This window comes from Strix uralensis, chromosome 1, assembly GCF_047716275.1.
Source record: "Strix uralensis isolate ZFMK-TIS-50842 chromosome 1, bStrUra1, whole genome shotgun sequence".
Taxonomy (NCBI): Eukaryota; Metazoa; Chordata; class Aves; order Strigiformes; family Strigidae; genus Strix; species Strix uralensis.
The window spans coordinates 144427330-144452891 of NC_133972.1; the positions used below are offsets into that span (position 1 = coordinate 144427330).

Below are 25562 nucleotides of genomic sequence, written 5' to 3' on the forward strand. Positions count from 1 at the left end.
CTCTTTAGCCAAACGTCTTTTCATTCCTTATATATACCTGCCACCTCACAGCCGTTCCCACCAGGAATCCCATCTACCTGACAAGGTTGTTTTCAGAGTGTTAATAGAAAGGGCAGGTCCAGTAATTGGTCTTTCTAAGAAGGAAATATAGAGCTTAAATTGGTCCTATGGCTCCCCTATACCAATCTGACTCATACAACAAAGCCACTAAGCCAGTACGTAAAAAGTCCAGACTTAATTTTTAAATGGCAAATACTAGGAATTCCCAAATACTTATTATGTACTATAATCAATGGTAATTGAGTGAAGAAAGGTGTTAGATTTCAACAGATTTTGGATGAAACAGGTATTCAGATATACAGATGCTGGTGAAACAGGTCCAGAGCAGAACAATCAGGTCCAAAAGGCTGAAATAAATTTTATATCCTAAAAAGACTTTTTAAAAAAGTACTATAGACAAAATTATTAGGTATTGTGCAAATCTAAATGCAATAGGTCAAATGGGAACATGCTATTAAATAAAAATACAGTACATAAAACTGCAAGAAAACAATTACTTCTTTCAGGGATTTTATGTTTAAGGATATGTTAAATTTTGTTAACATATAGGACAGCTTAATTTTACATTTTCTCGAAAGATACACTCTAAACTGATGCAATTGACTGTTGTCTTACTACCTGACTAGAAACCTTAAATGTTAGTTGGTATTGAAGTCTGCCTGAGGTATTGTTCTTATAGTTTGTTTAGATTTTGTTTATTTGTGCCCAATTTACTTAAGTCACACACTTGAATAGTAGGTTTCTGTTTTCAGCAGGATACTCAGAGCCCCTAAACTTGGTACTTCGGGTCTCTGAGCAGTCTCTACGAAAAGTGGGCACCTTGAAGGAGCCCTTTGGGACAACTTGGTGAGGTACCCATATTCCCCATACTGAGATCTGTGGCTGCTTGAACCAGGTAATTACTTTTGGCACATCACTCCCCTGCAGTTTGTTAAAGGGGAGGGTTCACTGAAGACTTCCCTGGACCTTCAGGAACTTATGGTCTGAGGTGGAGCTTATTTTTTTTAAGGCAGGTAACACTGGTGCAGAAATCTGCATATGTCTTTGAAATTTAGACTATGTTTTCCAGCCTTAAGTCTTATTTAAGGTCAATTAAGGGAAGCCTACCTTAACTTTAGGTAACTTTAGCTGATAATACAACAGAAGTTGTGCAATTTGAAACTCATCCTCAACTGCCATTGAAATATAATGCAATCCATTTCATGCTTCAGAATTTAGAGTAATTTGCAAAGGGGAGAAATTTGACTTTTTTCCTCCTGTAAGTAGATATTTTGAAGCCACTGGTGCTGGTGAGGTCAGTAAGACTGCCCACACAAGTAAGATGAAGAAGGAGCTGTGGAAATGGATCTGAAGCAAATATTTTTCAAATCAGACTTCCTTGGACTGACTCAAATCCTTTGCCTTTCCTCAGTTCTACCATCCTATCATCTCTGCCACAAATATATATTTTAACTTTGTAGTTTGCTTTGCAACTTTTATCTTCTTCAGAGTGCGAAAAAAATAATTTCATGTAGCAATTGCTATTTCACTTCAAAGTGTAACTACAGTATAATCCATAATCATCAATTTCTTTTATGACCAGCTGTTTGCTATTATTTTTTACAGCCTTGCAGTGCGTCAATAAAGTATCTTTATAGAAGTGGAGTAATAGAGTTGGCACCTTTGAAACTAGGAACTTCCTACTGAAAACTTGGAAAGCTTTGATCCTTTCTTGAAAGGGTAGTACTCTTTACATATGTTTATAAACTCCCCTTTCAAATGAAATACTTTGTGACATATGATACTTAAATACATGTGATATAAAATGTATCTCATGGTATTGGATGCTACATGTAACGTGTAAGTTTTGAAATAAATTACATTAATCGTCTGGTATTAGACTTCATCTGTGAAATTCAAAGCAAGATTTGCCTGTTAACTCTGCTGCTCACACAGAGCAACAAGCATAAGTACTTTTGAAAGTCAAGAGAATTTTGGCCAGCTCTACTAAATACAGAATTAAAGGCCTGACTTACCTCAGCATCTTTATGGTAAAGATTTACTGTGTGCAGAATGTAGATTACTGTATATGATGGCAATCTCTATTTGGCCCAGAAAACAGAATTATGGTGGAAACAAGGCTGAATGAAAGTTGCCATCATCATCAATAATTCATATATGAAAGATAATTTAAGTAAATATGCCAAGGAAAAGGTATATCAGGTGCACTTTGAACATAAAATGTGTGGCTTTCTATGTGTAACTTGTAGCAAGACTGCGCCCACCTAGAAACTGGGAGTCAGGTACTGCTCTGACTTGCAGTTTTGCAACAGTTGGGGCGTGAACCCATTTGGATTCCACCACAATAGATTTTTATCTGAGAACATAATTTCTTATTTTGATTTTTTTTTTTTAATATTAAAGATGAGAAATTGTGTATGAAATTTCCTCATAAAAGTCTATCTTTTCCAGTCTCATGTATTTTGAATAGTACAGAGTGTACCATGTTATGTAGAAGGTGTACCTATGTAACTATATCCAAGGATACTCCCTGTCTTGTAATTAAGTCTATAACAACTTTGTTATTGATTTCATTGGGAGCAAGACCAGGCTTCTGTTTTCAATGCAGTAGGCTGCGTTTCTGATATAAATGTGGAACAGGGCATTAACTCAATAGAACAGACAGTCTGGTACCTGTTGAATCAGGGATTCTGATAATGGCATAATAAAGATCTGATTTAATATAAAAAATGCAATGTTGTTTTTCCTAGTAAATGAGTTGGTATATATTTTTTTCTGGTATACTGAAAGTGAAAAAGAGCTGATGTAGTGGGTCAAACTCAAGGTCCAGCTAGCTCATTGTTCTGTTTCTGATGGTAGCAAAGAATAAGAAAAAAATTACATTCTCGCAAGAGGTTACTTTCTAGTAGAATATATAGAATACCAGAATAATAATGCAAGAATAAACTATACTGGCCTATAGTTTATAGTTTATTTTATACTTCATCAATATTAGTAAATTGATACAGAAATTGATACCTTGTACAATTAGATACATATCAGGACAGATCACATTATCTTACCAAACAGAGTAAATATAATATCTATTAATGATCATATCAATTAACAGCAACTTCATATTCTGTAGAAAAACAAGACCTCAAAATACACTGTAGAAAGTATGCTTAAAGCAGAAACACATTTTTTAAAATTAAAAAATAAATATACATTTACAATATATTTGCAAGATAATGTAGGAATACATTATTAGATTAGTATTGCAACTCAGATCAAACTCCTGAAGTAATTTCAAATAATAGGAGTTTGTAATTTCCTAAATTCTGTCATTTCCTAACTTTGTATTCCTTGACTTTGCCAACCTACTTAACTTTTTTTCAATGTAGTGTTTTTTGAATGTATATGTGTACAGTCTATATTTACTATATTGAGGGAGATTACATGTCTAGACACATATGTGTGAAGTTTCATTATGAAATATGTAGCAATCATAGCATAAAAAGACAATTACTTATGAAAATTGTTTTGGAGCATTGCCTCCTTGTAGCTTTTTACTGAAGCTATAAATTTGAGTTTCCCATATTTTCTGTTTGCACCATTGTATGAAGAAGTAAAAACAGTAAGATTGTGAAGTAGAAGCGTGCTTTAATGAACAGAGCAGACCACTCAAGCTTGGTCATATCTGTATCTCAGCAGAAACTCTGGGAGGAGGTCCTCTGGTTTTTGTGAACTTCAGCTTCCAATATGTGTTCACCTATTTACATTTAGAGCAGTAACATTTCTTTAAGGATTTACTTTATTAGTCAAATTTTATCTGAGAATTTTAAAGCCTTTGTGCTTTACAAATGCTTATCATTTAAGTAATGATAACATAAGAAAACTTTATTGATTTGTGTTGCCAAAGTGCATAGGAACCCAGGCATGAAACAAGACTAGAAGCTTATTAAAAAAATAGAGGGTGAGTTTCAACCTCAAAACCATATGATTTATATGCAGCTTGCAACTCACCATGAGTGCTCAGGATTCTGCAGTAGGGTATGTATTCAATAATAACAATTATTTCTTCAAAATAATACACACAATGTAAATATTTAAATTCTTTTCAATGTGAAATCATCTGAAGTATTTGCATGCATTACCTCTTCTGAACTCATTCAGTCACAACCTCTCACAGCAGTATATTGCAAATATATTCAGAGAAAATATCCTTACCCATTCAAAAATATCATAGAATCACAGAATGGTTTGGGTTGGAAGGGACCTTAAAGATCATCTAGTTCCAACCCCCCTGCCATGGGCAGGGACACCTTCCACTAGACCAGGTTACTCAAAGCCCCATCCAACCTGGCCTTGAATACTTCCTGAGAGGGGCCATCCACAACCTCACTGGAACAACCTGTTCCAGTGCCTCACCACCCTCACAGTCAAGAATTTCTTCCACATATCTAATCTAAATCTTCCTTCTTTCAGTTTAAAACCGTGACCCCTCGTCCTATCACTACACTCCCTTATAAAGAGTCCCTCCCCATCTTTCCTGTAGCCCCCTTTAAGTACTGGAAGGCCACTATAAGGTCTCCCCAGAGCCTTCCCTTCTCCAGGCTGAACAACCCCAACTGTCTCAGCCTGTCCTCACAAGTGAGGTGCTCCAGCCCCCTGAGCATCTTCATGGCCTCCTCTGGACTCGCTCGAGCAGGTCCATGTCCTTCTTATGTTGGGGGCCCCATAGCTGGAAACAGTACTGCAGGTGGGGTCTCAGAACAGCGGAGTAGAGAGGGAGAATTACTTCCCTCGAGATTAGCAATTTTTCTTTCATGCTATATATTTTGTACATAAGCCTTCTGCTATACTAGAGATATCGTACCATTGTCCTTGTATCATTTTTATAAGTCCCCAGATAGTTCTTTCACTTAGAGATTTTTTTATGTTACTGTCTTTCTCAACACCTTTTAACAAAGTTCAGCCTAAAAAAAAGGAAAATAAAAAAGTGTTTTTATTAATAGAATAATAACAGAATATTTCAGAGCAGGTGAAGCAGAAAGAGACATCAAAGCCAAGTTAAAAAATAGTGAAATTATCACAATGAAATTTTCATTTTTAAATGAGCTGACTTATGTGGAAGTAGTTACATTCCAATAGTTAAAGAGAATCTATGAGAAGCTGCTGAAGTTGTTCCTTCATATACCATATAAATATATATATATAATATATCCTCTATCTTACATGATCTTATCTTGTATGATGTATGGTGTAAGATAAGATGTAAATTTCTGTTTATTTACAGCAGAGTCAGTTTGGTTTTTTGCCAAGAACAATGTATTAGACCACAACTGAATCATTAAAAAGGAAGATACTTGTTTTGAGAAGCAAAACTAAAAGAAATAATTTTCTTTCAGTGAAACCAAATGTTAGTTGATATGAATTAATAGAAAGATATTGCATGACCTAATAGTCTGGCTTAAACACGAAGTTTCATTTGCACGTTTAGTCTCCATCTAGCTGATGCAAAGCACACAAGGCCTGTGGTAGGGCAGGGAGTGATGTGACTTTTGGCTTTAGACAAGATTCCCCTTGGTTGTGTAGGTAAGGACTGCTCTCCTGCCGACCAGCAAACATGGACGTCTTTTAAAGTTTCATATTTTAAGTTTATACTTTACATGATCACATAATTAAATATGGTCAACTCCTACAACTCACCAGTTTGTCTAGGAATAATATATAGATATTTTGTAGACAAAAATTACTGTGCAGTTGAAATGCAAATGTTGTGTCTTGGGGGAAAATTCCCTTCATAATACCTTATTCTACATCACTATATTGAAAACCGCTGTAGCACCAGATAAGATAAAGTGTGATTTCTTGTAAATCAGTATTGATGTTTTCTTTAGTCAGATTCTCATCCAATTACTAAAGTCAGACTTAACTAGACAGTAAAATTTTTTTGAGATTCTAGATTCAAATGTCTGCTGTAGGACATCTACAATTGCCACTTTTTATATGTCAACCATAGGCAAAATTTTGTAACATTTAGGGTGCAGTTTAAAATGAAATCTTGTTGCAAAATAAATTAAGCCAGAATTCTGTAATTTTTTTTTCTATAAAGACCTGGAGGAATGTTGCCATTGTCTGATTTTTTATTGATGTAAAACACTTGTCCTTTGTCAAATCCCAACACAACGAATTTTCCCCATCTTACTATAAAAATTGTTTATAAATTAGAGTATTTTGGACTGTGGTGATATTGTGTGTATAGGAAAGGATTATAATCCAAACCAGTAATTTTCAAAAACATGTCAGCAAAAAAAAAAAATAATTATTTGAATATTTGGGGTTACATAGGTTCTTTCTGGTTTTAGATAATATTCTTAATGAAATTGATTATTTTTACAAAGTCATGTTTATTTAGAAAAATGAACAACGAGAAGTTTTCTTGTACACAGCGGAAGGCAGGCAATGGGAGAGAACTTTGTCATTCAGTTTCTAGGCTTCTTTTAGGCCACATTTTTCCCAAACACATTTTCCCAGCCTTTTTTTTTTGAGGACACATTTACAATGTAGACACTTGTGCAGTCCCTCTGCCCACTGCAGCTTCAATGTCTCTAAGATCTTGGAGTGTTTATGTGACTTTCAGGAGACTCTGGGTATGGTTTATTAGGTCAAATTCAAGGCTGGGTTAGTGCGACCTCAAACCTGCAGTTCAAACTTCTTTTTTCAGCTCACTCCTCTGTAAAATCTTCTGTCTAAACAAGTACTCCCTAAACCCCTTGCAAAGGATCAGTGTTTTGGACTGCAGGCACAGTTTTTCCAGTAGGAAGTTACAGCATAAAGAAAGAGAATTTCCTCGTCCATTGAACTAGAATGAAGGTCATTTGCTGGAAAACAGGAGGCTGATCAGCAACACCTGTTTCTTTTACTGAACATATATTAATTAATTCATCTAGTGGGGACTTCCCTGTTAATTTCTTTCTTATGATTATGAGGGCTGAAGGTTATATTGATTGCACTTTCAAAATAAACACTGGTGTTAGTTTGTTTAAGAGCACAGAAATAAAAAAATCATTGGAGTGCAAATATGGGATATCATATTTTCTTTACAGAAAGCTGAGAATATTAAAATAATTTCCCTGTTCCTGTAAACTGTCCATTTATTATGGCTCATTTCTTCTGCATACATACACCGCAGTTAACCTTCTTTGAGCTAAACAAACTAATCCAGTGGTGGGCTTCAACCTTTGACCACCCATGAGAGTATAGTTACATTTTATGGGACACATTGAGGAGTCTTCCCTCCTGATATATAGGAGAATGCTGTAAGAAAGAAAAAAAACATGTAGAATCTGCAAAGGTACTGGACAGAGGGAAGAGCATATTATCTAACAGAAGGATGTGCATGCTCAACAGAAACAATTAATGCCTGGATGTACACTATGATTCCCCTCCACCCTTCTCCTTTCCTCCCTTTAGGATTTCAGTTTCACATGGAAGCATCCTTCTGTCAATTGTATACGTCCCTCTACAGAGCTACTAACATATCTGAAATCTTTCCACCAGTCCTGTAAAATTAAATGCAAATAATCCCATAAGCAAATAGTAAAAGACAAAAAGGCTACCAAAGCTAATGTTTTTTTTAAGTTAAGCTAAAATTTTAAAAATACTGTGGCCTGGACATTTTTAGACATAGTGACCAATATTTGCAGCTAGTATAAATTGGCAGCATGTCTTCATTAAATCAATGGAGAATTGATTACCTGATTCCATGCTCATAACTTGTTCATAGCAAATGTAATGGGATTTGCTTCCTTTTAGTGATAAGTTGTGGAAAATAGGATGATTAGTTCTATACTGGGAAGATAATTTCGGTCTTATTGCAGAGTGACTAATGGAGCTTTAAAAATGTTGAGGTATTGCATATGTGTGCTGTATGTGGAGGGTGGGGGAAAATGTGATGCACATGAAACCTGAGCACAGAAACTATGAACTTGGAAACCATCTTTTTAGTGAAAGCTATTTAACTCTAGAGCCTCTCCTTTGCATTTTGAGAGGATTTAGAAGAATGCATTATTCATAGAGAAAGAATAGTTAGAAAGTCAGTTGTTTCTGATGAAGGGTGGTGGGCACAAGCTTGCATATTTTTTAGCCATTTTATGCTACACGCTACTGCAGAAAAATCTGTCTTGTGCTTTGAATAGTGTATTGATTATAATCAATCAGACATTTTACATAGACTAAAGTATGCCCTTCTTAGCACAAACTGCATTGACAAAGAGAGTGTATTAATAAATCCTAGAAATTTTGTCATTAATTAGGCTCACTTAAATGTAAAGTATAAATGTGCCATCATTCAATAGCCCGGTTTTTAGATGGATTATTGGAGATACAATGGAGCATGTTATTATATTAAATCTTGAGAAGGGTTAAATAACAGAAGGGTTCAAGTGATACAGTTTTCAGATGTTCAGCTGTCAAAACACCATTTTTCTGATTGCTTTGCTTTGGATCAAGAATTGCAATTTGCTTTGGGAAGTATGATTTGGTGCCAGTATAGCTGAGAGGGGTTAAAGGATCATGCCATGCAAGACACAATTTTAACTATAGGATCAGATCTTTTGAGAAAAAAAGATGTTCTCTCTCTCTTTTGATAAAGAGAAAAATATCCATAAGTTGAAAAAGTCATTACTGTAACACTTTTTTTCTCTTCTGTGTTTTAGAACCAATATTATTTTTTTCCATTGGTATGTGTAATGACCCATCGTTAATATATGCTACTTAACTTAATCTCTCTGAAACCCAGCTTATTTTTTCCCAACATTGAAATGGGAGTAAAACCCTTCATCATCAAAATTATTGTTGATGATTCATATATTGAGTTATCCATCACTGTGTAAGATTTAAAAGCAAATATTTTAGCAGCTGTGTTTTCAACCACTGTCACAAAGTTGTCTATAGATATGTCGAAAAGGTAGCCCACAATACTAGTAAACCTACAATCTATTCTGGGTGTTGTGCTCAGCTAAAACTCACTCAGACTGGTAGAAAGAGAAAATATATGGCTGGAAGGTGTGGAATAACTGTCTTTACCACTCATTGTTTCCTTTTTGGCAAAGCCCTTGTAGCTAGCAGTATTCTCTACATTAGCACTGGTGGACACATGTTCTGAAAGAGTTTTTTCTTCTGGAATAACACATTAACCTGTTGAGACCTGGGAGAGCTGAGTGGTTTAAATGAATAGGCAGTGGCCTCTGTGAAGGTGATATTATCTTACATATAGGTAATAGCTTTTTTTGTTGTGTTAGAATGTGACACAAGAGAGGCTTTGAAATGAATCAGAGGTAGGTTCTACTCATGCCGGACCTCTGTCTGAAATTGCCTCTGATCAGCCAAAAAGGAAAGGCATCCCTGTGAAATGATGGATGGATTTGTCTGGTTAGGAAAAAACACAGTGACAGCCAACCAAAAATTTCCTACATACATATTTAACCAAAAATACTAAACAATACGCTTCATTTTGTCACTGGAAACATTTTGTTATGGGATGATGATTCATCACTGAACTTTGCTCTCTGCCAATGGAACAGCTCTCTTGGGAGAAAAATATAATCTATATCTGTCTTATTTGTTTGACAAGCCAAAAAAAATCAAGAAGCAGACTTCTGCTTTTGTTTCAGTGATTTAAAGTATTTTTTCTAACTTTTTATTCAAAGAAGCTGTTTGTAAATCTAGTCTAGAAAAATGCTGTTTTTATAAGCTTCAGCACCATGTTTCATTTGGAGTGAATGAATTATTCCTTGCCAACAGACAGCTGTAAATACATAAAATGCTCAAGCTTTTTGAGGCTTGGCTCAAATGCCAGCACAAAATCAATGTTAAAAATCAATGCCTTATATGTGCAGTACTTTACTTAATCATTTAAAAAAATTATTTCAGTGAGACATAGAGGGCCAGATCCAGAGCAAATTGTCAGAAATAGTTTAGCTTCTGTAGAGTTCTATTGATTTATTCCTGTGCTAGATCTGGCCCACTGTGGAAACTAAATTTAATATAACTGTATTTTGTAATGTATTTATTTATTAGTACTGAACATCATTACATTTTCCACAACCACAAAAGTGGATTATGTTCATGGCAAATTCTTTACATACATAGAATGTGTAGTTGTGTCTTACATGCAACAAAATTACACTTGACATTTATAAGCTCAGGACTGAGTTTTGCATTTCATTTTGTCTAATTTATAAAACAAGTTCATTTCTAAAGTTACACCACTGATTACAACTACTAATTTGCATAAATGATTAGGACACGTCTTGTGAATTGGGGATTATAAATGAAAATTGCAGCAAGTATGATCTTTCAGAAATATACTTTCTACATTAATTTGGTATAGATTATTCACATTTAATAATGTAGGATAAACCACTTAGTATCATGCTTTAAATATTTTGTAAGTATATCTTGGGAAAGCACAGAACTACTAGTAGACATCACTACAGCTCTCTGCTATTGAAACATTGACAATAAATAGGGAAGGCTGTTCAGAAATTGTTTCTTAAACCTAATTCAGTATGTCTTGTGCTTATCCATGCATTCTGTTGCACTATTGGGATTATTAGGTGGTGCAAATGCTGTGGATTCCAGTGCTGGGTGTGGAATTAACCACAGAGTAAATTCTCTGGTATAGATGAAGAGTCAGACTTTCAGAAATGATAACTATGATGCTATTGACTTTACTTGCAGCTGATAGTGCTCATTATCTCTAAAAAATCAGGAAATAATTCAAGTGGAAATTAAAATATGTTACATTATAAAAACGATCATGTTAATATTATTGTGAATGCACTTTCTCAATTCCTGGCATCATGCATTTGAAATTCTTTACTTAATACTTCGTCAAGGTAATTGCCCTCATTTAATATCAGTCAGCCCAATCCTCATGAAAAATATCCATTAAACTCAGTAATAATTTTCAGTCAAGTAAAAAAAAATACAGACTGCATCTTGTATGACTTTTTTCCTTTTTAGCAGAACATCCATTTCTAAGGTAAGTAAACTGGCTATTGTAATCTCTTTAATTGTTATACTGTTTTCTCTGGTTAATAACTAATACTTCTTTTAATTTGCTTTCTATCTATGATACCTCATTTATTATAATTTGCTATAGCCTGTATTTAATACCTAGAACTATTATTGTACAGAATATATTAATTAGGTCATACAGCAGTTTATATCATTGGGTGAGAAAGCTGAAGCAAGGTAATTTATCCTGCATAAAAGGGCATTATGAATCATGGCCAGTTGCCATTTGTGCACAAGCAAATGTGGGTTTCCATACTTAAAATATGAAGTTGTCCTATGGTATTTTTTGTCACACTTTTGATCAAGACAGATTTTTGTTAGTAATATAAGGAAAACTGTGTTCTTCAGTTTGCAAAGCTGATTGATTACATATTGAGACTACTCACCAGATTAGACATCACATGTCAAGGCATAGACTGGATAACTTTTTGAGGTCTCTTCTAATTCGCTTTCATGTTTCTGTAATTAATTGAAGTAATGAATAATACAATGCATTTTCATGTTTGTGAAAGATTATAGGCAGCCCCTGTTAAAATTCAACAGTATATGACCATGTTTATATTTTATCTGTTATATATTTGTCTATTCTGTTTATTTTTTCTTCTGTCCTTTTAGAATTCACTCTTTTGTAAAGGATTAGTGTCCTGGTTTTGGCTGGGATAGAGTTAATTACAGAATGTTATCAGTGTTAGTTGTTTCACTTCGTAACAGCAACAATACCAGCTAATATTACACTCAGGAACCTAAGACAGCATTAATTAAATTTTGCCATCAAGAATATGAGTATTTCTCATCAAGGAAAAATTAGTTTGTGATTAAAAGAGCTGAAACCCTGTTGTCCCAAAATTCAGCATTTGTGGCAATGTGTAATTCAGTTATGCCTTTGAACATCATGGCAGTGTTATGAAATAAATGAATATATGTATATCTTGAGCAGGCATTTTGTTGTTAATTATATTTAAAGTTTGGAGTGTATAGTTTTCTGTTCCATTTGAAATAATGGAATTTGATTCACTAATCATATACTTGAATACATTAAAGGGGAAACAGTGTCTTTATGGTTATCTCATGAAGATTGTACAGCAATGGAAAAAACTCTGTTAAAAATGGAGACTAAACAGGGACTAGTTTGCAAACTGAGGAAGACATGTAATACACAGTCATGAGAAAACATTTTGCTTCATACCTGGCATTCATTCACAACAGCTTTGTGTGATATTATTTGTGTAAAAGGGCATATGGTTATCTTTGCACTCCTTAAAGTGGTTCTCTGTGCCGGAGGGCTGCTCAAAAATTCCCTTTGCTGCCGGTAACTAAGGAGTTATTACCACATTCAGAGACTGCTAGGAAGGCTGAATCCTGTCCTATTTCCCCTGGCCATTCTCTGTACTAGTTGCGAGGAAGGGAAATTTTGTGGCCCTTACTCTGGAGCCTTGGCATCACTGCGGGATCTCTCCACACTGTGCTCATCACCCCTGCGTCCCGCTTTCTGCCTTTAGCATGCTGTGGAGCAACTGCAGTGCTCTGAAGCCTGTCTGTTGGTTGTAGGTGAACATTTATTCACAGCTGTAAAATAAGCCTGGTAAAGACAAGTGTTAAACCTGAGAGAGAGAGTTAAATCCTCATTCTGAGGTAGTTAAAGGCAAGGTTTCCATTAACACCTGCAAGCCCATGATTTTGTCTTGGCTGCATTGCAAGGATCTCCCTGCCCGAAGCTGCTTCTCTTCTAGACAGACATACTGGGATCAGTCTACGTAGTGACAGATCCATTGGACAAATTTGTTTTGCTTATGCAGAACCAAAGTAAATAAGATCTACAAAAGACTCCTGCAAGCAGTTTGGGGAATAACATCGAGTCTCAGCATGAATTGCTACAGCTCTCTCAAAACACATTGCTTTGTAAAGAGGGAACATTTTCCATATTAGCTCTACTGAACTGATTGTCATTCCCTTTCATGCTGCAAAAGCTTATATTTTCTTGTTCAGATCTGTGTTTTCTGGAGTACAGCATTCTTATATGTCTTTTAATAACTGGTTCAATAATATAGCATTTCATTTCAATAGTTGAGGAAGACTGGAGTCTCAAGTCTTACTAGAGTGAACCTCCCTTTAGTTTTAAACAGAGATTTGACTGAATGAAATAACCTGTATTTGATGAAACTGTTCTTCAAGAGGGGACAGGGCAGACTGCACAGTAGTTTTTTGGCCATGAAGTCAGCTGTATGAAGGCAAGGTAAGCTGACAGATTGAATGGTTCCACCAAACCCATTATTACTATTGCTTTTCTGGGTCAGAATACAAATCCAGTAAAGGCAACAACTGCTTTGACAGAATATGAGATTACAGTAGTCCTGCTATAATCCCTGTTTTTAGATGAGACAAGGGGAGGTGTTTTTCATTCTCATCAGCAGTTGAGAAGGTTATGTTTACTAAGACTGGGTGCAAAAGAGTTATCATCATCTCCAAGGAAGCATGCAGGACTCGAGTAAATTTGCCAAATATGCTCAAATTAGAGCTGTCATTTATCTGTGAGTGAACAGATGGGAACCATGAATGAAGACCATAGCCTTCAAATGTCATCAGGAAAAAAATTCAGGTAGAAACAGAAAGCCCATCTAGGAGAAGCAGCAGCATGATAGCCCTAGACATCATGTTTGTTTAAAATTGGAGGACCGATCAGACAACTATTTCAGGTGGATCTTGTACATATGTATATGACTGATTAAAATAATTTTCTCAGTAAAAAAAAAGTGGTTTATGACTAAGAAAGAATTGCCAGTATTTTTTTGTAGGTGACTAAGTTGTCATCTGGGAAAGGAATCCATGCTAGTAGTAGTATACATTCCTGTATACCATGTTTCATTTTAATAATGATTAATTAAAATAACCGACACCATAACTCCTTTCATTCTTTTGTATTTTCTCATGTACTTTCTCCCTGTGGGACTAAGCACAAGTTTTCAGTTGAGTTCACAAGGTATTAGGTACCTCAGATTTTATACACATTCACTTTGAAACATTTGAAACCATATTTTCATTTAAATGTTTTCATTACAATCAAATCAAGATAGATATCTAGAAATGCAGATTACCCAAATTAATGAATATTTTTAGATATTAAAATTGTTATGGAAACTAATATATATGTTGAGTACAGCGCTGCGCTGGAAATAATTAGAAAGGAAAATATGGGGCTTAGTGAAAAGAATCATAAAGAGGGTAAGGAATTTGCAAATAAGCAGATGACAGCAGTGTCAAATTGGGATGTATTGTGCTGCAGGGAGTTTACAACTGGAACTTTATGGAAATAATTCTGAGATTTTTTTTTTAATAATTTCACTATTGATATTGGTAAATACTGGGAGTGTGCTGGTGAAATTTACTCATATCAGGCAGAATGGCATCAATAATACAGAGGAAGAGTAGGATATCATATAGGAGAAGGTGAGTAGCCTTTAGGATTGGGCTAATAGAAATGCAGTTAAATATTAAGTGAGGGCCACTTATTATTATTTTTCAGCATAAGATCCCTTCCAGTCCTGTATATTTTAGCTCTTATTAATTATGGATAGTTTATATTTTGTGCTGCCTCTGGTTGGTTTTTAACTATTTTGAAAATCACACCCCTTAGGGGTGTGATTTTTTTTTTTTTTTTGTTAACACAACTGGAAAATGGTGAAATTATTTTTTCAATAAAAATAACTTCTAAACAGAATTACCTAAACATGAAAAAGTCATACTCACTGAATTGTAAACCCCCAAAAGCAAAAATATATAATGAAAGCTGAAAAATATTTCAGCTTTTATAACACCAGCAGCCAACCTAAAAGGAGTTGAGTCTTCTAAAACAGATGCTGTCTTGTGATGGAAGATAGATTAGCCTGTGAGTCTGAATAAACGTTGTCTCTAATTAGTATGCAAATCTCACCTGCTCCAGGGTTCTTCCTCTTTCAAAAACTATGATCTATTTAGTGTTTCTGTGTTTTCTGGTGAATAATCTCACCCACGAGGTTTCTTTTTCATTCCAATTTTCTTCATACCTGTAATTTTCAAAGCATGCTGTACTGTTTTACGTCAATGTTTTCTTCAAAGCACCAAGCTGAGAAATGTTAGCATTTCAGATATTAAACAAATCCTGAAAACATATCCAAACATTTAATAATAAAAATATTTTTACTTAATCCTATAAAATTCTGTATTGCAACATGTATATTATACATGCAAAATACAAACAGTCCAGAGAGGACCTCAGATGTTGAATGAGTTTAATTCATCTTGTAAGCATTTGAGTTGATTAGCAGAATATTTGATATCAGAATGTTAAATAAAATATATAAATGCCTTTAAAATCCAATCTTATACCATTGAAAATAGTGATGATTTCACCAGAAGAAGGATCACATCTTAGTCAATGGCATGTCAGCATGCTATGACATACAGAAGTTTTCTAAATTTCTGTAAAATTCTGAAAAAATATTAACCTACTCAAACCTGATTCCTCCTTCCCCTCCCTTTTTGCTGATATGATTCCCTGTGTATCAGCATGGAACATAAATGAAGTATCTAAACAGTTGGACCTGATTCACGATGTGGATCTCTTGAGGGATATATTCACATCATCCAACTTCAGACAACTCCTTTCTGGACTCTGACTACCTTTTGAAGGAAGCAGCCCTTTTTCTGCTGTCTAGATAGGAAAGTTAGTCTTCTAAGTTTAAATAGTCAAAATCTTCATAAGCTGACTACCCTCCACTATGTAAGCAACCCTCTGGGGCTGAATGCATGTGCACATACACACTCACATGCCCACACACTCGTGATCATGACCTGTGATGGCAATTCCTGCATGTTTAGATGTCCCTCCAAATGCAATGGATGAGAAGACTGTGCATTACACCTTAGACTGTATATATTTATATACAGTGATTGTCTATATCTGCTGTCATGTGGCAAGAAACTTATTTGGAGTGTTGTATGAGTACTGCGGGACTATTTGATGGAGTAATCTCTGTTCTATGAATTGCATGAAGTCATTTAGCTACGCCCATTCTATATGCATAATTCCTTTTTAGTGGCCTTGAAATAATGAAAAAGGAATTCATGACACCTGTATTTTATTTTCCAGTTGTGTGCAGCATGCATCTTTGGACAAGTCACTTAGATGCAGATCCTGAAAGATTTTCAGGTCTCCAATTAATTCCAAAGGCATCTTTAAAGGTTTGGGCTTTAATCTTTCTAGCCTTTGATATCCTTAGCTGCAAGATGAAAATGTTTCTGTGAACATATCTTTGCAGCCCCTTGGAGACTCTTGCATGAAAGGTCCTGTAAACGTGTAAACCATTTTTTTATTTTTTTCTTATTGGCCACTAAAGAGAATTTTGCATGGAATATAAGCATTTGGAACTACAGGGGTTTGCAATGTTTATCAGAAGCAAGAAATTTGCCCTACATATTTGTGTAACTATTACAAAATTGAAGCACCAAATATAAATAATGCATGAAAATATTTAAAGTATGTTTTCCCTACTATTTTTTATTATTTTATCTGATTGAATAGGCAGCAGTGTTGAAGCTCTGTTTAGAAACTGTCTCAGTCTCCTAGGAATGGTGCTTCTTAGTAAAAGGTAGCAATAGAAAATTGTTTTAGCATTAGTTATTCACCTGATTCTAGTTCAGCACTCAGAAGTGAAACCAGCAATCTTGTTTGTTAAAGACAATGCACAGAAGTATATTACAGGTGCCAATCTATAAAATTGTCTGAGACGGAGAAGAGTAATAGGTCAAAGAGAAGCTATAAGCCCAAATAGTCAAGAAAGAGAAGGCTCTGCACCACCATTTCCAGAACAATCACTGTGATTTTGATTTGGGGTATAAGAATGCACAGAAATCGGTGGAAGCTTCGTGTTTAGCAACACATAAATGTGAAGGCATCAGTCTGTGCTCTTCAGTGCCAGCCAGGTAGGTGGCAGGTCCTCTGCAGCTGTAATACACTGGCCTGGAGAAATAGGAGTAGGTGACTGTGTCTGGAGTGGTGTGTGGTACCATGGGGTGTCTTGCTGCTGAACAGTCACACAAGGTCCTGCTGAGGAAGAGGTTTATTTTTCCCATCTCACTCTCTTGGTTGCTACAGGTTAGCCCTATGCAGCCTGTTTAAAGATTCTTGTCCAATAAATGCCAAAACTGGGATGAATCCTGCCTGGCTCAGAAACAGTGCACAACATAGGTTGAGCATTGGAACTGCAAAAAGTCATGTTGCAAGTAAGCTATATTCTCATAATGAATAAAAAAAATTCTCAGCTATGCTCTGTCACATACTAAGAATACATTAAAGTTACATATATGAAAAGGATAGAGGGAAATACTTGTGTCAGAGATCAATAATCTTCAGATCAAATAGACGTTGTGTTTACATCAGTGGAAGGAATTTACTAGAGTTTGGACTCACATGATAATGATAAAATATAAATGATAACAAATATTATATATTTATCAAAGTATAGTAGTATATAATACCTGATACACTTCAGCTGAGCTGTCTAAAAATGCTTTACAAACTGTTATCACTGGTGATGAAACAGACTTTTCAATATGAGTCAGTGTCAATCTTATGTTGGTTAGTGGATACACTGAAATTTATGTGAGAATTATGGACTAAATATCATCTTTAGAAGGAGAAAGACCTCATTTGGTAAAGTAGGAAAGAGGCCTCAGCTCTGCTGAAAGAGGTGGAAACTCTCTGTGCCTCACCAGATTCAACTCTGAGTATTCATTTTAATGTAGGACTTTAAAGAATGATTTCTGGAAAATTTTAATTTTAAATAAAAGAAGAAAGCTAAAATTTGTTAAAAAATTAAGTTGAGATTTTTTTCACAGTTCAGATTAAATTAGGATCCAGCTAATAAAGAAACTACCCAAACCTCATCATTTTTGTGACTTTTGAACAGTTTTGTACTTTTCATCTTTATGTTTCCTGGTTTAGTTCTGTATTCCTGTTGGACAAATTATTTGCATTATGGTAGGCTTTTATACAAAAAAGGCTTATAAAATCAGGTTAGAGCAGTATGGTTTCAAAGAAGACTAAAGCAAGACCAGCAAGAACATTTCTACTGAAGGTCTAGGAATAATTTGCAGTAATGCAATAAAATTCCACGCATGTAATTAAGGGCTAAAGAAAAAGACGCTGAAGTAAATTTACTCCTGAATTTAGTGCTGAGAAAGCAATATTCAAGAGAATACAATGAATGACCTTTTCAGCTCATTATTACAAATACATCTTTGGACCTAACATTATTGGTTATAATTCTAACTCAGCTGATTAGTGTAACTGTATTACCTTCAAAACACTACTGGCTAACACAAGTGAGATTCTTTGTATTCTGCTTCTTCCCTTCCAGACTTGGTGTTTCCTATTGCTCTCCAAAGGGTTAAGCTTAGAAGGAATCATAAAGTAGCCACACATCCTGTGAGAATTCTGTTTCTTTCCCTTTCCCTCTTGTGCAGATGGGTTGAGAGAGAGAGGTGCTCTTGAGGCAGGTTTCTCGGGCAGACATGAAACCAGACCAGATGCTAGCAGACCAAGCAGTGATGCATACACTTCACTTTTTTTTTTTTTCCTTTCTGTTAAATACATTTGTTATCCTGAATCAAGTCTTTGTCCTCAGATGACAATTAATATATTTTATTTAGAATGCTGAGCCATCATCAGCTTTAAAGATGCATGGTGGGTAGGGTGAGTTTCACCCACCCCCTATACCTCATTAACTTTAAACTTCATTAATTTTCTATAGGCAGGAAAAAAAAGTGAAAACCTCTTTAAAAACTGAAATTTCAGAATTTGCCAGTGATTTTTTGTGAAGAATAAAATGAAAAAAAGAATTAAATAAAATGTTTATAGGGAGTGCTTATTACACTTACTTATATTCAGGAAGAAATCAAAGCTAAGGATATTTGATACAAAGGGAATGAGAAAAAGTAGTGTGTTTTGGTACTTAAAACCAGCCTTCAATTCTCTTAATAAAAACCAGAATAAACTGTTTACTGTCAAAGAAGGTTTATACAACTTCTTTGAAAATGGCATTGAAAAATTGTCACTTGGCAAACTTTCAAAGCACAACATCCTATCTGCTGTAGCACACACCTATACCCCATTTGCTCCTACCAAAGCCTAAAGGAAGCCTGAATATCACACAAAATCTCATTTCTGTCAGCTAAATTGATTTGGTGAAGATGCAGAAACAATTTCATCTAGAGGATAGCACAGTTGCTGATCTAAAGAAAACATTCTCCAAATGACTTGCAAGCCTTATAATTTCCTAGTTTGTGTTTGGGAAATGCTGTCTTGAATATAAAAATTCAAGCTTTTGCAAATGAACTCTCTTTAAAAAATCTACTTATTTTTTCACCAATAATATCCCGTTCTAATTTTTTGTGAGAGTTTTCCCTGGGTACTCCTTGTCTTAGATGAACAATCAAAAAAGCCAGCACACATTTTTAGCTTCATCCCTGTTTCTTTTTCATTGTAGCCAAGTTCATCTGTATGCCACAGAATTGTCGAACAAAGAAGCATCACTTTCAAATATTCACAAGGGAAGGAAATGATGTTTCCCTTGTGTGGGCTTCTTTTTATTTTTGTTTTTGGTCTTTTTGATGTTCCAGTTTGCTGTACAGCTATAATCTCTCCTGCTTTGTAGGGTGTGTGTAATAAATGGGGTTTGAAGTTCCTTAAACATTTTAGCTTCGCTTCAGCTATTAATCTCAGCAGCCATTTATTGGTTTGTATGCTACAAAGCAATGGAGATTATCCTTTAATTAATTCCATTGAGGGGTTCAGCTGCTACCATCAACCACAATATGGTTTCATAAATTAATATTGTAGGGGAAATATAATGCAATTTATTATAACATTTATATTAAAATGCAAGTAATAATACTAGAAATCCACTGTAACAAAAGGAGATATATATATATATGTGTATCTCCCAAATGCAGTGATTAAAAGAACAATTGCGTATTACATTTTCATATTTTCATTTTATTTAACTGTTTTAAGTATATTTCAGAATCCATCAGAAAATAAAAAGATAATGTTTTCTTGACTTCTACATAGGTAGCCATCTTCAAAATTATGAAATGACACCTTACATCTAGATATATGAAAAATATATCATTGATCTTTAGAGCTTTGCTTGAGATCAAACTTTCTCACTAATTTGTTTGTACTATTGTAGCTTAATCAGTTATAATCATGCATATTTGTACACGTGAACATTTTTTTGAGTACTTGAGGGACAACATCAAATACTGCCTAAAGCATTGCCAAAATCTCTGGAAGCTGAAAGTGCTTGGCATAGGCACCTTTTCTGCAACAGAGGACTGATTATGTTAAAAAATATGCTAACAAGGGTGTTTTCTCTAGCATGACACTATACTGAGTTTAGCTTTTACTTTGAAAAAGACAACAGTTATGGCCTGATTCAAAACTAATTTGTGTGCTAGTAGTGTTGGTGTAAGGAGAATAAGTTTGACTGCCAGGACAATGCTGTGCAATTTTACTTTCTTTGATGTTGTTAAGTGTTAAGATTTCAGTTGTACCTAACTTCTAATGGAGGTAGCAGAAATAAGTAGGGAGGTAAGATGGTTCTTCTGTGCCCACCCAGACTAAGTCAGAAGCTAGGCAGACCTCAGGAAGCCCAGATCAGTTAAAATTGGCAAAATAAGGTGTTGTTATCAGTGGTGCTCCTTTCCTGAGTACTGCTTTCAGTAGGATTTCTTGTAGATTGGCAACCTTATATTAACCAGAGTGTGTGTTCTCCCTAAAAGTCTTCATATAGCATTATTAATTAAGTTAATTAATTAAGTAGAATCCTTAAGACAATCTGCAGAAATAGCTTTATTAAACCCCTGAGCATTGTAAGATATTGCAAAGCCTCTTTGTGGATTCGATGTAAATCTAATATTTCACTGATCTGGGCAAAGAAATGCAGAGCTTAAAATGGAAAAGTTTTCTATACTAATTATAACTTTTTTGGTTATACAAATCAGAAGTGCTGAGTTATTTTTCATCTTAATAGATAGACATTCCTGTGTTTTCTGGCAGTGTAGGTCCAGTTTATTGATCAAGTTTTGCAAGGACAGAAGCAGAGCTCTGTGCTGAAATATTATTGAATCTGCTGCTTTGAGAATTGCAGTGTGTAACAATAGAAATTACAGCTACTCAGTGTCATGTAGAAGCTGATGGAAAACACTGTGTGGCTTAGAAGCTTAAATCCTCACACAGGGTTAGTGTAAAAGTAGACTCATGCCAGCTATCCAGGCTCTGATGTGTCAGTGATGTGCAGACGTATTTGTGTTGTGACGAATGTTGCACAATGGCACCAAAATCATGTTCTCAGCAAAAGAAGCCCTGGGAAGGTACGTGTGTACCTAAGCAGCTAACAACAGAGAAAAAATGCTGCCAGGACATACTGTTTAAATGCAATCCACCTAGCAAGAGCTACCACTGAGGTCTGCTCAGGAACTGATATTACAGTCCATGGGCTGCAGTCACCATCCAGGCTGAATGTGTTCGCTTCACAGAAGACCCAGGGCATGAGGTTGTTCCCAGGAGCAGATCCAAGGTTCCACTCCTTCCTCTGGTGGTTGACATAATTCATTCCAGAAAACCAGAATCTAGAGTGGAAACGTACCCAACAGGACCCGTTTAGTACTTGTAGATGAAATGACAATCTTAATTTCATAATAGACAAGATACAGTTTGTAATCTGTGTGTTTACAAATGGGTCTTATTTGTTTATTGTTTTTTTAGATTTCTTTGAGTTTTTCTGTCACTTGTTCATCTTAGTTCCCAGTTCATACAAAGCAGCAAGGCTCTGCAATATATATTATAGAAAAAACGTACAACTAATTTAGAAATGGAAAACTACTCTCAAAGCATAGACTTTGTGATCATCTTTCCATAATTTCTGTTTTACTACTTGCAATAGCCGTTATTATTTTTTGACTCAGGTTGTTTTTTTTATTTTCAGTTAACATACTATGGTGATATGGTGAACTGAAAAACACTGGATCGACTGATAAATCTGACCTTCATCAGATTTGTATTGAGTCTTTAATACTAGTATGTGGAGCAGTTCAGAAGCATTGCAAGATTATCTTCATGACTCACAATAGCTGTGAAGTCACAATACCATATATATATATATATATATAGTTTGCCATCTGCACTGACTAATAATATTAATTCATCTGATGACAGGATGAGAAGGAAAACCAGTTCATTGAATAAGAGAAATTGAAAACATGGTTCAAAGCCTTCTCAGTCAAATTGTCCAGGAAAAGACATGATACACCCGATTTATTAATGTTGGGTTTGACACTGTATTTAATTATTTAACAGAAAAACTTTGGCAGCTTAATTACAGTGTATAGTTAGACTTTAGTGAACCTGGGTTTTCTGGCTTCTAGCCAATAAAAATGATTTAATATTTGCTTGTCTTATTTTTATCTGTATAAAGTAGTACATCTGAACAAAAGGATAACCTTTTGAAAACAAAAGTTAATGCCTTACAGGTTCAGATCTTTACTTGTGATGGTCTCTTTAGTAGCTTGTTATCATTCTCATGTTATAACATTGAATGACTAATCAAATGAAAAATCTGGTTCCTACATGCAAATCCCATATGTTAACAATGGTCTATTTAAATCTTTAAAACAAGGTATAAGTCATGGATAGGGCCATGAAATAGATCGCTAATACACATTAAGTTTTAATACAGGAGCTTAAAAGGAAAAGAAAATTTTTTTGGAGAACTGCTCAGTGACAAATTATGATAACTAGGAATGTCATTACTGTTTGTATATCCTTTTAGGATATATCTCTAATAGCTGGTGGCACGGGGATAGCAGAAAGTGTTATACATGTGACTGTTCTCCCACAGTTAAGCACAGAAGCACTGGAAAGGATCCAGGAGCATTACTCGCCACATGGTACCTGGCCTTTCACATTGCATGGGCTTCATGGACTCATTGCACTTGGGACTGCACACAATGGATTCTCCCTCTTCATTTAATGCATATGAGCAGCAGCATTGGGAATCTGGGTTGAGATACCAGAACAATTAATCTAACCCACCACACAATTGGAAAAGGAAATTTGTGTCCCCCCACAGAAGACAAAAGTGTTACATTTGTGTCTTTCTGAATATGAAGTTTCTAAAAACAGAAACCTTGAAAATCAGGGATGTGGAGTTAGGGTGCACACCAAGGTACAATGCCCTAACCTTCATCCCCGAGATGGGTACTAGACAACCAGAGCAGGCAGCTCTTACCCATTTCAGTATGAAGAAGTGAGGATACATGTGCCACAGGTACATGTGGCATGAGGCACTTTGGGCAGAGTTAAGGGTGATCATCAGCTCCAAAAGTTTTGGTTTTGCTGAAGTTTTAATGTCACATTCATGTGTAACATCACATTAATGAGAAATCATTTATGAAATTATGTTTATCAGTTCACCCTGCAGTTGAGGCATGCCTGTGATTAGCTAAAGGCAGAGATGTTATGTGATTCTGAAATGCTTTTTCCCTTTCTTAGATCATCTTCTAACAACATGTCTGAATGAGCTGTCTATGACAGATGAGAAAGAAAAAACACAGAAATATCTTAAGTGTTAGGACATGGTGTTTACTACCAGGCTAAGATGTGTGAATCTCCTTATGCTTCTTTGTGGCATCTTTTGACTGTCTTGTCACTATTTTCCCTTCATCTTCTCTCATTCTTGTTCAGTTAGACCATTAGGCCTCAAGAATCCTGCAGCAAGTTATAGGTCTGCTCCTTGTTCTCTCACTCCTTTTGCCTCATTTTGCACCACAGACAACAGATCCAGCATAGTAACTTATTTCTCTTTTTAAATATTGCTCTGCTCGCCCCCAGAAAAAACAAAATTCTCAGTAAAAGTACAGGCTGTGGAGTAACTATAGAAGTTAAAAACAATTAAGAAATGTTTTAGTATTATCAGAGTTATGGCTTGAACATTATGCCTGTGGAAAATATAAGTGAATGTGTCAATAATAAAATGATTTGGAAAAGCTATAGATATCAGACTAGGATGACTACAAGCTGAGAACCTCAACTGTATGGAGTACTTTTTGAAGCACACCAAATCACAGGATAACCCAAGTAAACATGGACTTCATAGTATAGAAGTACCTAACTTTAAGCCCAGAAGAGAACTCTGAAGTCTTTTTTTTATACTGTACTATTCGAGAATTGCTTTTTAGATAAGCCTTGAATTGGAGTGAAGTAAATTCTTCCTGTAAGTGTTTCCCTTTCTTCAGGAAGCAATAAGTGGTAAGTTTTGATATCAGTCCTGTTGCTGTATCCACCTGTAGAGTTTATGATACAGGATGTAGAGCTTTCTCTGAATAGGGTATATGCATCCCTGCAGTCAAAAGATGGAGAGAACCTGACTAGCCCAGGAAGCATGATGTACTTAACATCTAGAATGTCTTACCTTTGTAATGCAGTGGGAATGGTTTCTGTGTTGGACCAGGTGATGAAGTCCCAGTGCAAGACAACATTCAGGAGAGATGTTTATTCACTTAATTTTTTCTGGTCTAGAAGCCAATGTACTTAATGCAATCAATAAAAGGGCTGATTAATTATGACTGACAGGAGCATCATAAGGAAAGCCTGAGTACAACACAATTGTACACAGGAATGATTGCCAGCATTACATCTGGGAACAAATGAGGAAATGGGGACGAATGAGACCTCCACTAATGTCTCCCCCTTCCACCTCCATTGCACCACCCAGTTTCAGCGGAAACAGAATGTTAATTAAACAACTGAGAAGGTGATTGTGCTCAAGGATTTTGAAGCAATTTATCACACATTTGCTACATTATGTAGTGAATTCCTCAGCATCATGCAGGATCAAGGGATATGAGAGCATGATGGACAGATAAAGTAATGGAAAAGCAAGGTGTTATAGTGGTATGGACAAATTGGACAATAAACATAAAATGAAAGCATCCCCATTTCATAGAGAATAGGGCTAACTACAGAAAGTTCTTTGTTTTCACAAAGGTTTATGTGTTCATACAGGGTAATTATTGAAGTTCTGTTGAAACCAGTGTAATTATGTTGATTTACACACACACAAAATCTGACCTAAATAGGAAAACAGGAAAAGAAAAGCATTTCCTCCCTCTCCTCCATTATCTAATCTTCCTTGAAATGTGACAAGGTCCTCATGCAAAATGAAAGCAGATTTAGAAATAGTGAGAACATCTGAAAAAAATAGACTGTTCCAGGGATTTGTAATAATGATTTCTCCTGACTATCACACTCTCTTAGATAAAATAGACGAAAATTTCTACCTGCAAACAGCAGATTCAGTAGCTCTCTAGAGGTTTAATCTTTCACAGATAGCAAGAAA

The 25562-nt window shown here is 35.4% G+C and overlaps 1 protein-coding gene across 6 annotated transcripts in view; it reads left to right on the plus strand.

The window, feature by feature from the left end:
* RALYL (RALY RNA binding protein like) overlaps nt 1–25562 on the plus strand; it is a 407787-nt gene that overhangs the window by 11674 nt on the left and 370551 nt on the right. The gene's annotated exons all lie outside the window — the stretch shown is intronic.